At 45.5% G+C, this 11,564-nt stretch overlaps 1 long non-coding RNA gene across 3 annotated transcripts; it reads right to left on the reverse strand.

Moving 5' to 3' along the window:
* Positions 1-3,055: 3,055 nt before the first annotated feature.
* LOC123113740 (uncharacterized) lies at positions 3,056-6,310 on the reverse strand. 3 transcript variants are annotated; one of them, XR_006456170.1, is made up of 4 exons: positions 5,977-6,310; positions 5,838-5,878; positions 5,615-5,742; positions 3,056-5,124 (listed from the first exon to the last, which is right to left on the reverse strand). It is a non-coding gene; the product is annotated as an uncharacterized lncRNA (long non-coding RNA). The 3 variants fall into 3 exon arrangements; XR_006456169.1 differs by having other exon boundaries at positions 3,056-3,519; positions 4,383-5,742; XR_006456168.1 differs by having other exon boundaries at positions 3,056-5,742.
* Positions 6,311-11,564: the final 5,254 nt, after the last annotated feature.

The following is an 11,564-nucleotide window of genomic DNA, read 5'->3' on the forward strand; positions in this document are numbered from 1 at the left end:
CATTTTATCCTTTGTCAAGCTCCTCGTGTTTGAAAGTTCATGATACATATATCAAATTGAATGTAAGTTGGCATAGGCTATTGTTGTTGACATCACCTAAAGGTGAATACGTTGGGAGGCAACACAATAAGCCCCTATCTTTCTCAGTTTCCGGCTGAAACTCTATAGCCACAAGTATTGAGTGAGTGTTAACGATTATGGGGGACTACAAGATAGTTGATATGTGATCTTGCTAAAAAGCTCTATTACTGACTCTTTCTGATGTTACGATAAATTGCAATTGCTTCAATGACTGAGATTATAGTTTGTTAGTTCCCAATGAAGTTTATGAACCATACTTGACATTGTGAATTGCTTATTACTTGAACATAGGAAATCATATGACAAAATCTATATATGTTGCTGTTATTAGAATGATCATGATGCCCTCATGTCCGTATTTTATTTTTTATTGACACCTCTATCTCTAAACATGTGGACATATTTCTCGATCTCGGTTTCCGCTTAAGGACAAGCGAGGTCTAAGCTTGGGGGAGTTGATACGTCCATTTTGCATCATGATTTTATATCAATATTTATTGCATTATGGGCTGTTATTACACATTATATCTCAATACTTATGGCTATTCTCTCTTATTTTACAAGGTTTACCATGAAGAGGGGGAATGTCGGCAGTTTGTATTCTGGCTGAAAAAGGAGCAAACGTTGGAAACCTATTATGCACAACTCCAAAAGTCCTGAAACTCCACGAAAACACTTCTTGGATTTATTAAGGAATTATGAGCAAAAGAAATAGGCCAGGGGCCCACACCCTGTCCAGAAGACAGGGGGGCGCGCCCCCCTATAGGGCGCGCCCCCTATCTCCTGGGCCCCCTGGTGGGCCTCCGGCGACCATCTTCTGCTATATGAAGGGTTTTGTCCTGGAAAAATTTGTGGGCAAGCTTACGGGACGAAACTCCGCCGCCACGAGGCGGAACCTTGGCAGAATCAATCTAGGGCTCTGGCGAAGCTGTTCTGCCGGGGACACTTCCCTCCGTGAGGGGGAAATCATCACCAACGATCCTCTCATCGAGAGGGGGTCAATCTCCATCAACATCTTCACCAGGACCATCTCCTCTCAAACCCTAGTTCATCTCTTGTATCCAATCTTGTATCCAATCTTGTATCCAAAACCACAAATTGGTACCTGTGGGTTGCTAGTAGTGTTGATTACTCCTTGTAGTTGATACTTATTGGTTTACTTGGTGGAAGATTATATGTTCAGATCCTTAATGCATATTATTACACCTCTGATTATGAACATGCTTATGCTTTGTGAGTAGTTACTTTAGTTCCTCAGGACATGGGTGAAGTCTTGCTATTAGTAGTCATGTGAATTTGGTATTCGTTCGATATTTTGATGAGATGTATGTTGTCTCTCCTCTAGTGGTGTTATGTGAACGTCGACTACATGACACTTCACCATTATTTGGTCCTAGAGGAAGGCATGGGGAAGTAATAAGTAGATGATGGGTTGCTAGAGTGACAGAAGCTTAAACCCTAGTTTATGAGTTGCTTCGTTAGGGGTTCATATGGACCCATATGTTTAATGTTGTGGTTAGGTTTACCTTAATACTCCTTTTTGTAGTTGCGGACGCTTATAATAAGGGTTAATCATAAGTGGGATGCTTGTCCAAGTTAGGGCAGTACCCAAGTGTCGGTCTATCCACATATCAAATTATCAAAGTACCAAATGAGAATCTTACGAACGTGATGAAACTAGCTTGACGATAATTCCCAATGTGTCCTCGGGAGCTCCTTCATTATTATTAGAATTTGTCCAGGCTTATCCTTTGCTACATAAATGATTGGGCCACCTTGCTGCACCTTATTTACTTTATTTACTTTTACTATTTATCTTATCACAAAACTATCTATCACCTACTATTTCAGTGCTTGCAAAGAAAACCTTACTGAAAACCGCTTATCATTTCCTTCTGCTCCTCGTTGGGTTCGACACTCTTACTTATCGAAAGGACTACGATAGATCCCCTATACTTGTGGGTCATCACGTAACAACGTGATCGTACCAAAGTTAAGATGAAACAACTCCAAATGACCGTCAAAAAAATCATGAAACATAGGCATAAGATCATCTTTAATAATATGCCAACATTTCTTATAGAATTCAGCGGGAAACCCATCTGGTCCCGATGCTTTATTTGGCTTCATTTGGGAAATTGCCTGACAAACCTCTTTTTCAGTAAACGGTGCAGAGAGAACATCATTCTCTGCTGCCTGTAATTGAGGTATATCATCAATCATAGATTCGTCAAGGGACACCATAGATGAATTAGGGGGACCAAAAAGTTTTTTATAATAGTTAGAGATGTATGCTTTCAAATTTTCATGTCCCACTATTGTCCCCTCGTCCTGTTCAAGCTGTATAATTTTTTTCTTCCTATGCTTGCCATTTGCAGCCATATGGAAGCGAATCTTACTTATTACTCCTTTGTCCGGAAACACTTGTACTTCAAATGGATGTATCTAGACGCATTTCAGTGCTAGATCATCCGTTCAAGCGATAAGTATTTCCAAACGAAGGGAGTACTAGCCATATTACGTGCTAACTGGTCTGACTTAAAGTATCTCCTTGTCTCAAGAACGTGTATTGTACACCCCACCCCCCACCCCCACCCCCACCCGAGCCATGAATGTACTGTTTTGCCATCTTTATATACCACCCCATGTTCGAGTCTTTGATATACTATTTATCATCATGAAGCCATATATAATAGTGCAGTGGTAACACCTATAGAAAGCAAGAAGAGAAATGGTATAGTGAAGAGATTACAAATGTGTGAAAGAAACGAGAGCCTAGTTAAAATGGCAAAAGAAGAACACGCAACTAAGGACCACACAGTTTTGTGGTGTGTTTTGCTTAAGAATAGGAGGCGTCAGGGAATACTGATGGGAAAAGCCTAGGAGCGGTGTTGCTACCTCTTAACTAGGAGCCGTCCATTTTACCGGTAGAATAAACAAAATTTGTAACTAAAGGTGCCATGAAACGTAAAAGTTGAATGCAAAATGAGTTGATTGGAAATTAAGAACGACAACAAACTAAATTTTCTGGATAGCAAAACAAAACAGAGCACCAATACTTGTTCTTAGGAGAATAGTACAGTGAAAGAGATTTGTAAATATGTCTACTTCACAAAGCGCAGATTCTAATCAGCTAGGATTCCAAGGTTGGTTCTTATGGCAGATGGCAGCTGTTTGCTATGTCCCATCACAAGATGCACATTTTCATTATTTTACCGCATCCACATCTAATTGGAATCTTAATAGTTGAAGCCTTGATCGCACCTGATTTACTATTCTTATCATGTCATAAAAAGTGAGAACTTACCGCAAGTTTTGGCAATTTCCCAAGTCAAGTGAAAGAAAATAACTTATATAGTAAGTACCAAACTGACCTCCACAACTACCATCTACCTTCAGATCAACTCTGTCATTGCTTGCCACATAGTTCTTCGACACCTTCGATATTAAAGTATCATATTTAGCCATCAGCATCAAGACCAAGTTATTAAGCTCGAACTCAACATGTATATAATTTGTGACTGCCATGCTCATACTACAAACTCAGCCTACAAAAACAGCCTCAACCTCTGTTTCATTCCATACAAGAGTAATCAAACGTCTAGTCATGACAAACTCATCATGAAAATAACAAATATATGCCGAGAAGGATAGATGTAGTTGTTGTACATATTAACTCTGATCATTTGCTGGGCACAAACAGTGAAAGTCATATATATACTATAAATTATTATACAAGAATATTTTCACATGGTATAATTTTTGCTGAGCTTCTCAGGGATGTGCATGCAACTAAGATTAATAATGCACAGTGTTAAGTTCCATTGTTTGCCAGGACCATCACCCTACTATTCCCGAACCAATACAATTACATTTAGTAAGACAGGGTGATAACAAAAACTTATATGATGATGCAGCAAGTCTGCAGCAAAATGCTGAACATCAACATGCATATGGGTAAACATATGCTGAGAGAAATAGATGTACATGTTGTACTCATTAAATCTTATCATTTGGTGGGGACAAACAGTAAAAGTCATATGCTGTAAGTAATATACAAGCATATTTTCACATGGTATAATTTTTTGTTGAGTACAATTATATTTAGTAGGACAAGGTTGATAACAGAAACTTTATATGATAATGCAAGAAGTCTGCAGCAATATGCTGAACATCAACATACATATGAGTACTTGGGATATTCTAAGAAGCATATACAAGTACATGGACTTTAGCGTCGTCTCTACTAAACCTTAGTATCAGGGACTAAACATAGAGGGGAGAAGAAACAGGAGGGGCACCTTGAGGAGCTTATTGTGGTTCTGTGAGTTTGGTAAGTACTCCAATAAGGTGAAGATAGTGAGCCGGCAGAAGTTGCAGCGTGTGACATGTGAGGACTGAAGTCATGGGCACCGCCGCCAGGGGTATGGTACACAATGAGTTAATTAAGTAGTATGAAACCAGGTCGACCTCACAGAATATAGACGTTATTAGAATCCTACTTGCTTATATTCAAGCTTTAGTTCTGATGCTTCTCAAGCCAACATGCCTGTACCTGAGACATACTAACTAAAACCACGACGAGTAATTTGAAACGAGGGAGCATGTTTTACGATAAGCTTCACATGAACATCAATACCAATGATGCAATATTAAGGTTAACGACATGACACTTGGAATCAGCTATAGCCATGTTATGCTCCTCACCTACAGAAAGTAGAGACCACTGAGTACAATGAAACCTGCTGTCCATTGCATCGAACACATGACGAAGAATCAAAGCCTGAATTATTTGCAGAGACAACTTATGAGTTAACTGGGATTGGGAAGAGAGACTTGCCTAGAGCAAAGAATGGAACACGCACACACACTGTGGCCGTCTTGTCCACTTTCCATCATGAATGCTATCTCTGGTCAGTTCAAGGAATATGAAGGAAAGCTTCTCCCTATAATGAACAATCAGTATAATGAACACCAATGTACGCCATTGTTGGGCTGCAGCCTCACCATGGCCCTGCCCTAACGAGCTCCCTTCTTATTCTCCTACATCATTACAATCATGAGAAATAAAGTTTATATAGTATGCATGCCATGAATTTAAGAACAGAACTCAGACATATACATCAAAGAAGAATTGAGCAGTTCGTCCAACACACGACTCAGCAAAACCTAGAGCAAAAGGGGAAAATCTAATAGCATGAAGGAGCAGCAATTGTGATTGTACTGTCCTTAATGCTGAGGTGCGACAGAGGCTGAGCGGCACACACATGCACGGGCGCGAGGGGCACGCGCATGATGCCGAGGAGCAGTCGGAGGTCGTAGTGGACTGCATCAGCGCCGGCTGCCTTGCAGCCACAACGACAGCTCTAGCACGATATTAACGCGAACCCACCGCCCTAACCTTCCCTTCCTACCGCACCGCGGTCCCTGCCCCGCCATCGATGACTCCAGCTTCAACTCTTTCCCCACGCCGCCAGGAGCGCCTCACCTTATCGAGATGGGTCAAGACCGTGAAGGGAAGCGGAGGAGGTACCATGGTGCTTATCCAGATCGCCGGGAAGGTGGTGGTTCTCCGTCATTTATCCAGATCATCGGACCATCCAACGAATAGGATACACCAAAAATCCTGAATGAATCGACCACAAGGAGGATGAACACTACCTGCACAAAATTGGGACAGGGAAGATTTTAGGACAATGTAATTGGAGGGTGAAAGAGGGGGTCAGGTAAGGACATGAACACAGATAGAGGGCAACCTAGCCAAGCACCATGGCTGCGTGACGGTGACGTCCTACTGCTGCAGGAACAAGGGTGATAGGAGAGCAGCATGAGAAGAAGTATATATACAGGCACACGTGCTGGATTTGATGCAGGATAGAAGGAAGAAACGCATACCTCCATTCAGCATTTAGATAATACAAACTGATCCGCGATGAATGACTCCAGAAACTGATGATTGATTGCCTCATTAAGTCCCGGCAGATCAGTTTCACTCGCCTTCGTCACCGAACAGTCTGCTGATGCTTCGCCTCCGCTCATCCCCTCGCGCGTTGGACTGCATCGCCTTGACCTGGATCCGGCTCCTCCGGTCGATCCCAGGCTTCCAGCGCACGCATAGATTTGCCTCGGTCCATCCCGCACGGATCCAATCGAGCGACACCCGCCGCCTGGATGGAACAGATGGCTCCTCTCTGCTCCTCACATTGGGAGATCGGGACTGATGGATCGGACGCGGTCGCTCCTCTGGATCCCATCCCAGCAGTAGACCTACTTTATCGAAGCGATGTAATGGGCTGGCCGACGGCCCAGGGAACCACAAGCCTTCGTTTCGGCCTCCAGAGCAGCGGCCCATAGGACAGACGGGCTAGTATTAGACAGATGCGGGGCAGAATGCTTTACGCAAGAGATCTGACGGCCGAAAACATCCAGATCATGAAAACGGACGGCCGGAGACGTAAATCGCTGTGAGAGCAGGGATTAGGTGCGGTTATACTGTCCTTAATTGGTTCTAGAAAAGGATCGACAAATCAAATGCAAAATTAAGTGAATTAATTAGCTCATTTGAGTGAAGCACAAATTATGCACGTGCATCAGCCCATCAAACATACTCCCTCCGTTCCAAAATAGATGACCCAACTTTGTACTAACTTTAGTATAAAGTTGGGTCATCTATTTTAGAACGGAGGGAGTAGTTAATAAAATTGGCGAAGCACAAATTATACGCGTGCATCAACCCATCAAACATAGTTAAAAAAAATTGCACACACTAGCCTAGCTCGCTGTCCTCTTCTCCTTAGGTTTCTACACAGCTCCAATACTCCACACCTTTTCCTCCGGCGCGTCAGTTTTTTCCTCTAGGGTTTCCTGGAGTCCACCTTTTCCTCCGGCGCCGCCGTCAGAGTCCACCCACAATTCCAACATCGAGGTTAGCGATCAAGACCGACAAATCGTAAGGAATCGCCCTGACAACTGGTCGTCGGTGCTGCATGGCGGATCGGGGCGTCCAGGTGGTCGGGGGAGGAAAGCAGGGAGAACAAGGTGGGCTAGGGTTTGCTGTAGATGAGGGCGGCAGTGGAGGTAGATTAAGGGAGACTGGGCAGGACTCCGGTGCGGGTGCGGATGGATCCAAGGAGAGGGAGGAGGCCGCGACAGGGGAGGCAGATCGGGACGAGGCTGTAGGTCGGGAGGAGTCTGATCATGGTTGGGATCAGTTTGGCCCGGAGCCAGAGCTGGAAGACGCTTTCGAGGGTTTGAAACTCCATGGGGAGGAAGAGGAGGACCTGGATCTCTCTAGGGAGGTAGAGGAGCTGATTAAGGATGTGTGTTGGCTCTGCTTGTTCAGGGTTCACACTATGAGACCGTTCAGCCATGCGGCGTTGCTGAATTCAATGAGGAATGCTTGGGTCTGCGCCCAGGGAGTCACTTTCAACATCAAAGGGCCAAATTTGTTCTTGGCTCAGTGCCATTGCTTGGGGGATTGGAAGCATGTCATGAAGGGAGGCCCTTGGCAATTCCGTCGAGACCCGGTGGTCATTGTAGAATATGATGGATTCACTAATGTATCCGAGTATGCTCTGGATATGTATCCTCTGTGGGTGAGGATTAAGGGGCTGCCCGATGGACTCACAAGGAAAAGGGAGCTAGCGGAGAAAGTTGCTAAGAAGGTGGGAGAGCCGCCGTTCACAGTGGTTGTGAATGAAGGGGGAATTAACCCATCTAGCCACTTAAGGGTAAGGGTGTTTATGAATGTGCAGAAATCGTTGGTGAGATTTGTGAGTATCATGCTCAAAGAGACAAAAAGGTATCCTGTTACAGATGAAAAGCTTCCAGATTTCTGCTTCTTTTGTGGCTGTATGGTCCATGTGGTGGAAGAGTGCGGATACGGGGTTCACGATCCCTCCGATTGTGATTGGGGGGACTGGTTGCATTGGACTGTTAAGCCAGCAATGGCAGGAGGTGGTGTAGGGCGAGGCAGAGGTGGGGTGCCAGCAGGTTTCGGTGAGGGAGGAGTTAGACGAGCTGGTAGAGGTGGTGGTAGAGGAGTAGGAAACCCAGGAGAAAGGGGTGGTGTAGAAAGTCGGCTGGCTGGAGGAGCAGGGGTTGTTGGACAGAAGGCTGGTAGTAGTGGGCCTCCGGTGTCAAGTGCCCCCAACATTGGGGAGGAGGACCTCAGGACTGCTCGGAAGACTTATGGGTGCTGATGGAGTTGTGATGGTTCGTGGCCAACCAGTGCCGAATCTTGCTGGCAAGGTCCCGAGCACGGTTTTACTGTTGGAGAGTGGTAGTGGGTTAGGTGCAAATGTGGTGCCTGCTCCGTCATCTACGCCGGGCAAGACACAAGTTGTGAAAAGGAGGAAGCAAGGTGAGGTTAGGGAGGATGTTGACATGACGGAAGAGGCGGCCTCCCTCGAGGAGGACCGCCGGGCCCAATGAATATCCTTAGTTGGAACTGCCGGGGAGGGGGGAATCCCCGGACAGTTCGTGAGTTGGCGACTATCTGCCAGTCGCATTCCCCCAGTTTGGTGTTTTTGTGTGAAACAAGGCAGAAAGCTGAAAGAATGAACAAGGTGCGAGGGAGGATTGGGTTAAAGGGTTTTGTAGGAGTTGACAGTAATGGCATGAGCGGTGGTCTCGCGTTGTATTGGCATGAGAGTTATGATGTGGTAATCCTGGACAAGGAAGAACATTTTATTGATGCAACAATCCGTGTTCAGGAAGGGGCTGCCCAATGGAGGATTACTTGTATATATGGTGAACCGCGTGTGGAGAACAGGCACCGTATTTGGTCCAAAATTGAACAACTAAAAATTGCGAACGATTTACCTTGGCTAGTGGTGGGTGATTTCAACAAGGCCATGTGGGGCTTTGAGCATCTTTCAGCGACACCACGGGGCGAGCCACAAATGGTCGCTTTTCGAGATACGTTGGAGATCTGTGGTCTAGTTGATCTAGGTTTTGTTGGGACCCCCTTTACGTATGATAATAACAGGGGCGGAGGGGGAAACGTCAAGGTGAGGCTGGATAGGGCAGTGGCTAATAATGCATGGAAGAATTTGTTCACTTATGCTTCGATACTTCATGTGCCATCACCATGCTCGGATCACGTGGCACTTGTCCTAAAGGGATCGGTTGATCGAGGCCCGAATGGGGGGAAGAAGCGGAGGTATGAACTCTTTTGGGAGAGGGATGGAGCTTTACCGGAGGTGATTAAGGAGGCTTGGGAGGCTGCGGGAGGTGTACACAACATGACACAGCTGAGAGATGCGCTAACTAAAACAATGTTAGCCCTGCGTCTTTGGAGCAAAAAATTCGGTAATGTAACTCGAGATCTAGCAAAATCGCGGTCCCAGCTAGAGGAGTTGATGTGCATGAATGCTGATCACCAAGGTATAGTTCGGGTAACGGATAAGATGAATGAGCTTTTGTATCAAGAAGAGATGCTTTGGTTGCAACGTTCGCGTATTACGTGGTTGAAGGAAGGGGATAGAAACACAAGATATTTCCAAAGTAAGGCAGTGTGGAGGGCAAGGAAGAACAAGATACGTGAACTGACGGACAGCATTGGAGTATACACTCGGACCTTGCCGGCATGGGAGATTTGGCTAACACATATTTCCATGATATTTTTACAGCTGACCCGACTCTTAATGCTGCGCCTATTCTGGACTTAATAAACCAGGTTGTTACTGAAGAGGATAATGCTAAGCTATGTGCACCTTTTACAGATAAAGAGATTTCGGATGCTTTGTTTCAGATTGGTCCTCTAAAATCCCCGGGTCCAGATGGCTTTCCTGCGAGATTCTTCCAGAGGAATTGGAGTACCCTCAAGGATGGGGTTATGGCAGCGGTGAGGGATTTTTTCAGTACAGGTATCATGCCGGAGGGGGTGAATTCTACCTCAATTGTACTTATTCCCAAGATCCCAAATCCAGTGAGAATCACAGATTACAGACCAATTAGTCTGTGCGATGTTATCTATAAGGTGATCTCCAAGTGCCTGGTAAACATGATGAGGCCTTTATTGGATGATCTCATATCTCCTGAACAGAGTGCATTCATCCCAGGAAGGATGATCACGGACAACACACTTGTTGCGTTTGAATGTATCCATCATATTAAGCAGGAGAAGGATCCCACAAGGAGTTACTGTGCGTACAAATTGGACTTATCAAAAGCATACGATCGAGTTGATTGGGTCTTTTTGAGGCAAATGATGCAAAAGTTAGGTTTCTCTCAGCGATGGGTTGACTGGATAATGTCTTGTGTCACGTCGGTGAGGTACTCTGTCAAACTTAACGGAACCTTCTTGGATTCATTTGCACCGACGCGTGGGCTTCGGCAAGGAGATCCGCTATCCCCGTTTCTTTTCTTACTGGTGGCAGATGGATTTTCTGCTTTACTGAGGAACAAAGTGGCTACAGGTGACATCACGCCGGTGAAAGTGGCTAGATGAGGACCTGGTGTGTCCCACTTATTGTTTGCTGATGATACGTTGTTGTTCTTTCAAGCAACAGGTGAACAAGCACGGGAGGTCAAAGCCTTGCTGGATGTATACAGTAGGGCGACAGGCCAGAGCCTAAACCCTAATAAGTGTTCTATTCTTTTGGGGGATGCTTGTCCCGCAGCGAGTCAGGAGGAAGTACGAGCAGTGCTTGGGATCACTAATTTGCTATTTGAGGAACGGTACTTGGGACTACCGACACCGGAGGGTCGGATGTCTAAGGGCCGTTTTCAGAACCTTCAGACTCGGTTAACCAAGCGACTGATTTAGTGGGGAGACGGCCTCCTTGCACAACCGGGTAGAGAAGTGTTGATCAAGTCAGTTGCACAGGCTCTCCCAACATACATCATGGGTGTGTTCAAGGTACCTTTTTCTGTTTGTGATGATCTTACGCGCATGGTGAGGAATTTTTATTGGGGGTCGGCAAAGGGGAAGAGGAAAGTACATTGGAAGAATTGGGACGATCTCATGCAGCCCAAGGAGAGGGGTGGTCTTGGCTTCCGTGATTTCAGGATGTTCAATCAAGCATTATTGGCTCGGCAGGCGTGGAGACTTATAACCAAGCCGGAAAGCCTGTGTGCTAGGATTTTAAAAGCGCGTTACTACCCGGATGGTAAGTTGGAAGATACAGTTTTTTTGGAAACGGCTCATCTTCACGGCAAGCTATCTGCCATGGGCTGGAATTGCTTAAAAAGGGTCTATTGTGGAGAGTGGGTGACCGTGCAAGCATAAGGGTTTGGCGTGATAATTGGATTCCTAGACCCTACTCTTACAAACCGATCTCTCCGCAAGGGCGATGCCGCATTCGTTTTGTGTCTGGTCTTCTGAATGCTAATGGGTCATGGAATATGGAGCTACTTCAGGCTTTCTTTGTGCAAGCAGATGTCCAGGAAATCTTAAAGATTCGTGCCTCGCCCAGGTCGATGGGAGATGTTATTGCTTGGGGGCCTGGTCGGCATGGCAGCTTTTCGGTTAAATCTGC

Source organism: Triticum aestivum, chromosome 5B (assembly GCF_018294505.1).
Source record: "Triticum aestivum cultivar Chinese Spring chromosome 5B, IWGSC CS RefSeq v2.1, whole genome shotgun sequence".
Taxonomy (NCBI): domain Eukaryota; kingdom Viridiplantae; phylum Streptophyta; class Magnoliopsida; order Poales; family Poaceae; genus Triticum; species Triticum aestivum.